The following is a 5531-nucleotide window of genomic DNA, read 5'->3' as shown; positions in this document are numbered from 1 at the left end:
CTCCCATACAAAAATTTTTTCTTCTCAAAAATGATTTTCGTTTCACTTTTCATACTCAGGGGAGTCTAAAATTGATGTTTTGAGTCACCATGAAAAAAAAATTTTTTTTGACCCGAGCTTGTGTCGCGACCCAAAAATCGACTCACTTGGGAAAAATGTTCTAGCAGGGGCCCTCCCATACAAAAATTTTTTCTTCTCAAAAATGATTTTCGTTTCACTTTTCATACTCAGGGGAGTCTAAAATTGATGTTTTGAGTCACCGTGAAAAAAAAATTTTTTTGACCCGAGCTTGTGTCGGCGACCCAAAATCGACGCACTTGGGAAAAATGTTCTAGCAGGGGCCCTCCCATACAAAATTTTTTTCTTCTCAAAAATGATTTTCGTTTCACTTTTCATACTCAGGGGAGTCTAAAATTGATGTTTTGAGTCACCATGAAAAAAAAAATTTTTTTGACCCGAGCTTGTGTCGCGACCCAAAAATCGACTCACTTGGGAAAAATGTTCTAGCAGGGGCCCTCCCATACAAAAATTTTTTCTTCTCAAAAATGATTTTCGTTTCACTTTTCATACTCAGGGGAGTCTAAAATTGATGTTTTGAGTCACCGTGAAAAAAAAATTTTTTTGACCCGAGCTTGTGTCGGCGACCCAAAATCGACGCACTTGGGAAAAATGTTCTAGCAGGGGCCCTCCCATACAAAAATTTTTTCTTCTCAAAAATGATTTTCGTTTCACTTTTCATACTCAGGGGAGTCTAAAATTGATGTTTTGAGTCACCGAGAAAAAAAAATTTTTTTGACCCGAGCTTGTGTCGGCGACCCAAAATCGACGCACTTGGGAAAAATGTTCTAGCAGGGGCCCTCCCATACAAAAATTTTTTCTTCTCAAAAATGATTTTCGTTTCACTTTTCATACTCAGGGGAGTCTAAAATTGATGTTTTGAGTCACCGTGAAAAAAAAATTTTTTTGACCCGAGCTTGTGTCGGCGACCCAAAATCGACGCACTTGGGAAAAATGTTCTAGCAGGGGCCCTCCCATACAAATTTTTTTCTTCTCAAAAATGATTTTCGTTTCACTTTTCATACTCAGGGGAGTCTAAAATTGATGTTTTGAGTCACCGAGAAAAAAAAATTTTTTTGACCCGAGCTTGTGTCGGCGACCCAAAATCGACGCACTTGGGAAATATGTTCTAGCAGGGGCCCTCCCATACAAAAATTTTTTCTTCTCAAAAATGATTTTCGTTTCACTTTTCATACTCAGGGGAGTCTAAAATTGATGTTTTGAGTCACCGAGAAAAAAAAATTTTTTTGACCCGAGCTTGTGTCGGCGACCCAAAATCGACGCACTTGGGAAAAATGTTCTAGCAGGGGCCCTCCCATACAAAAATTTTTTCTTCTCAAAAATGATTTTCGTTTCACTTTTCATACTCAGGGGAGTCTAAAATTGATGTTTTGAGTCACCGAGAAAAAAAAATTTTTTTGACCCGAGCTTGTGTCGGCGACCCAAAATCGACGCACTTGGGAAATATGTTCTAGCAGGGGCCCTCCCATACAAAAATTTTTTCTTCTCAAAAATGATTTTCGTTTCACTTTTCATACTCAGGGGAGTCTAAAATTGATGTTTTGAGTCACCGAGAAAAAAAAATTTTTTTGACCCGAGCTTGTGTCGGCGACCCAAAATCGACGCACTTGGGAAAAATGTTCTAGCAGGGGCCCTCCCATACAAAAATTTTTTCTTCTCAAAAATGATTTTCGTTTCACTTTTCATACTCAGGGGAGTCTAAAATTGATGTTTTGAGTCACCGAGAAAAAAAAATTTTTTTGACCCGAGCTTGTGTCGGCGACCCAAAATCGACGCACTTGGGAAATATGTTCTAGCAGGGGCCCTCCCATACAAAAATTTTTTCTTCTCAAAAATGATTTTCGTTTCACTTTTCATACTCAGGGGAGTCTAAAATTGATGTTTTGAGTCACCGAGAAAAAAAAATTTTTTTGACCCGAGCTTGTGTCGGCGACCCAAAATCGACGCACTTGGGAAAAATGTTCTAGCAGGGGCCCTCCCATACAAAAATTTTTTCTTCTCAAAAATGATTTTCGTTTCACTTTTCATACTCAGGGGAGTCTAAAATTGATGTTTTGAGTCACCGTGAAAAAAAAATTTTTTTGACCCGAGCTTGTGTCGGCGACCCAAAATCGACGCACTTGGGAAAAATGTTCTAGCAGGGGCCCTCCCATACAAAAATTTTTTCTTCTCAAAAATGATTTTCGTTTCACTTTTCATACTCAGGGGAGTCTAAAATTGATGTTTTGAGTCACCGAGAAAAAAAAATTTTTTTGACCCGAGCTTGTGTCGGCGACCCAAAATCGACGCACTTGGGAAAAATGTTCTAGCAGGGGCCCTCCCATACAAAAATTTTTTCTTCTCAAAAATGATTTTCGTTTCACTTTTCATACTCAGGGGAGTCTAAAATTGATGTTTTGAGTCACCGAGAAAAAAAAATTTTTTTGACCCGAGCTTGTGTCGGCGACCCAAAATCGACGCACTTGGGAAAAATGTTCTAGCAGGGGCCCTCCCATACAAAAATTTTTTCTTCTCAAAAATGATTTTCGTTTCACTTTTCATACTCAGGGGAGTCTAAAATTGATGTTTTGAGTCACCGTGAAAAAAAAATTTTTTTGACCCGAGCTTGTGTCGGCGACCCAAAATCGACGCACTTGGGAAAAATGTTCTAGCAGGGGCCCTCCCATACAAAAATTTTTTCTTCTCAAAAATGATTTTCGTTTCACTTTTCATACTCAGGGGAGTCTAAAATTGATGTTTTGAGTCACCGAGAAAAAAAAATTTTTTTGACCCGAGCTTGTGTCGGCGACCCAAAATCGACGCACTTGGGAAAAATGTTCTAGCAGGGGCCCTCCCATACAAATTTTTTTCTTCTCAAAAATGATTTTCGTTTCACTTTTCATACTCAGGGGAGTCTAAAATTGATGTTTTGAGTCACCATGAAAAAAAAATTTTTTTTGACCCGAGCTTGTGTCGCGACCCAAAAATCGACTCACTTGGGAAAAATGTTCTAGCAGGGGCCCTCCCATACAAAAATTTTTTCTTCTCAAAAATGATTTTCGTTTCACTTTTCATACTCAGGGGAGTCTAAAATTGATGTTTTGAGTCACCGTGAAAAAAAAAATTTTTTGACCCGAGCTTGTGTCGGCGACCCAAAATCGACGCACTTGGGAAAAATGTTCTAGCAGGGGCCCTCCCATACAAAAATTTTTTCTTCTCAAAAATGATTTTCGTTTCACTTTTCATACTCAGGGGAGTCTAAAATTGATGTTTTGAGTCACCGAGAAAAAAAAATTTTTTTGACCCGAGCTTGTGTCGGCGACCCAAAAATCGACGCACTTGGGAAATATGTTCTAGCAGGGGCCCTCCCATACAAAAATTTTTTCTTCTCAAAAATGATTTTCGTTTCACTTTTCATACTCAGGGGAGTCTTAAATTGATGTTTTGAGTCACCGTGAAAAAAAAAATTTTTTGACCCGAGCTTGTGTCGGCGACCCAAAATCGACGCACTTGGGAAAAATGTTCTAGCAGGGGCCCTCCCATACAAAAATTTTTTCTTCTCAAAAATGATTTTCGTTTCACTTTTCATACTCAGGGGAGTCTAAAATTGATGTTTTGAGTCACCGTGAAAAAAAAATTTTTTTGACCCGAGCTTGTGTCGGCGACCCAAAATCGACGCACTTGGGAAAAATGTTCTAGCAGGGGCCCTCCCATACAAAAATTTTTTCTTCTCAAAAATGATTTTCGTTTCACTTTTCATACTCAGGGGAGTCTAAAATTGATGTTTTGAGTCACCGAGAAAAAAAAATTTTTTTGACCCGAGCTTGTGTCGGCGACCCAAAATCGACGCACTTGGGAAATATGTTCTAGCAGGGGCCCTCCCATACAAAAATTTTTTCTTCTCAAAAATGATTTTCGTTTCACTTTTCATACTCAGGGGAGTCTAAAATTGATGTTTTGAGTCACCGAGAAAAAAAAATTTTTTTGACCCGAGCTTGTGTCGGCGACCCAAAATCGACGCACTTGGGAAAAATGTTCTAGCAGGGGCCCTCCCATACAAAAATTTTTTCTTCTCAAAAATGATTTTCGTTTCACTTTTCATACTCAGGGGAGTCTAAAATTGATGTTTTGAGTCACCGAGAAAAAAAAATTTTTTTGACCCGAGCTTGTGTCGGCGACCCAAAATCGACGCACTTGGGAAATATGTTCTAGCAGGGGCCCTCCCATACAAAAATTTTTTCTTCTCAAAAATGATTTTCGTTTCACTTTTCATACTCAGGGGAGTCTAAAATTGATGTTTTGAGTCACCGAGAAAAAAAAATTTTTTTGACCCGAGCTTGTGTCGGCGACCCAAAATCGACGCACTTGGGAAAAATGTTCTAGCAGGGGCCCTCCCATACAAAAATTTTTTCTTCTCAAAAATGATTTTCGTTTCACTTTTCATACTCAGGGGAGTCTAAAATTGATGTTTTGAGTCACCGTGAAAAAAAAATTTTTTTGACCCGAGCTTGTGTCGGCGACCCAAAATCGACGCACTTGGGAAAAATGTTCTAGCAGGGGCCCTCCCATACAAAAATTTTTTCTTCTCAAAAATGATTTTCGTTTCACTTTTCATACTCAGGGGAGTCTAAAATTGATGTTTTGAGTCACCGAGAAAAAAAAATTTTTTTGACCCGAGCTTGTGTCGGCGACCCAAAATCGACGCACTTGGGAAAAATGTTCTAGCAGGGGCCCTCCCATACAAAAATTTTTTCTTCTCAAAAATGATTTTCGTTTCACTTTTCATACTCAGGGGAGTCTAAAATTGATGTTTTGAGTCACCGTGAAAAAAAAATTTTTTTGACCCGAGCTTGTGTCGGCGACCCAAAATCGACGCACTTGGGAAAAATGTTCTAGCAGGGGCCCTCCCATACAAAAATTTTTTCTTCTCAAAAATGATTTTCGTTTCACTTTTCATACTCAGGGGAGTCTAAAATTGATGTTTTGAGTCACCGAGAAAAAAAAATTTTTTTGACCCGAGCTTGTGTCGGCGACCCAAAATCGACGCACTTGGGAAAAATGTTCTAGCAGGGGCCCTCCCATACAAAAATTTTTTCTTCTCAAAAATGATTTTCGTTTCACTTTTCATACTCAGGGGAGTCTAAAATTGATGTTTTGAGTCACCGAGAAAAAAAAATTTTTTTGACCCGAGCTTGTGTCGGCGACCCAAAATCGACGCACTTGGGAAATATGTTCTAGCAGGGGCCCTCCCATACAAAAATTTTTTCTTCTCAAAAATGATTTTCGTTTCACTTTTCATACTCAGGGGAGTCTAAAATTGATGTTTTGAGTCACCGAGAAAAAAAAATTTTTTTGACCCGAGCTTGTGTCGGCGACCCAAAATCGACGCACTTGGGAAAAATGTTCTAGCAGGGGCCCTCCCATACAAAAATTTTTTCTTCTCAAAAATGATTTTCGTTTCACTTTTCATACTC

Source organism: Anopheles moucheti, assembly GCF_943734755.1.
Source record: "Anopheles moucheti chromosome X unlocalized genomic scaffold, idAnoMoucSN_F20_07 X_unloc_10, whole genome shotgun sequence".
In the NCBI taxonomy this organism is placed as follows: Eukaryota; Metazoa; Arthropoda; class Insecta; order Diptera; family Culicidae; genus Anopheles; species Anopheles moucheti.
This window is presented reverse-complemented; position numbering follows the sequence as displayed.